Source organism: Propithecus coquereli, unplaced genomic scaffold, assembly GCF_000956105.1.
Source record: "Propithecus coquereli isolate 6110/MARCELLA unplaced genomic scaffold, Pcoq_1.0 Scaffold362, whole genome shotgun sequence".
In the NCBI taxonomy this organism is placed as follows: domain Eukaryota; kingdom Metazoa; phylum Chordata; class Mammalia; order Primates; family Indriidae; genus Propithecus; species Propithecus coquereli.
The window spans coordinates 930,546-931,707 of record NW_012149308.1 but is presented as its reverse complement, the minus strand read 5'-3'; positions in this window follow the sequence as shown (position 1 = coordinate 931,707).

Here is a 1,162-nt window from a genome sequence, read left to right as displayed (position 1 = left end):
ATATGAAGTATTAGTGAGATGATAAATAAATAGACCAATGGATCATAACAAAGAGCGTAAAAATAGACCCACGTGTATATGGGAGCTTACTATATGACAGAGGAGGCATTACAAATGAGTGGGAAGGAATGAACTATTCAATAAATGATGCTCCCACATCACACCCCAAAATCATTTCTAGTGCATGAAAGAGCTAAATGCTTTTGAAAAGCAAAATTAAAAAAGAAACCTTTTGGAGAATATAGTTGATTTTCATTATTCACAGTAGTTATATTCTACAAACTCTCTGTGAACACTTAATAAGCAAACACTGAACCATTCATTGCTCCTAGGGGAAATACAAAGTTCGGTTCCTATGAACCTCTGGTCACATTTTTGTCAACAGATCAACCCATAACCTTGTTTTATGTGTGTTTCTGTTTAAAGATATCTCATTTAATATATATGTTTGATTCATTAACACTGAACCCATGGCCAACAGTGCTGTCACTCATGCCTGAATGAAGTTTCTCTAACACACGTTAATAATTTCTCTGTAAGGCACATCACAGCCTTCTTGTACTTAGCCCCACACTAGGCAGCACTTAAATAGTATGCTTAGGAGCTATTTTAAACAGCAAATTCACCCACAAAAATGTGAAAAATGTGGCACTAAATACACCTCGAGAAGGATGCATTTACAGCCTGAAAGCTGAAACAAGAAGGCAGAGTGTCACTTTGTTTGACCTCAACTGGGAATGTGCATGACTGTAATTTTTTACTACCTTTGCACGTGCTTGCTGCAAATCTTGATTTTGGTGAGTAGGCAAATAAATTTTAACAAGCAGGTGAATTTGCAGATACAAAATCTGTGAATAATGAGAATCAACTGTATCTTTCTGATATTTTCAAGGCAAAGACTGATAAATTGGACAAATAACAATTTAGAACTTCTGCATGAAAACAGATGCCAGAAAGAAAGCAAAAAATCAAGTTTCAGACTGTAAGACAGTATCTGCTTCACAGATAAAGAACAAAGGATTGGTATCAGAAAGTTTTAAAGTTCCCAGAAATCAATAAGAAAAATACAACTACCCGTTACAAAAATGAACAAAGGACAAGAACAAGCATTTTACAGAAGAAGAAAATAGACTGGCCAATAAACTAACAAAAAATGCTCACT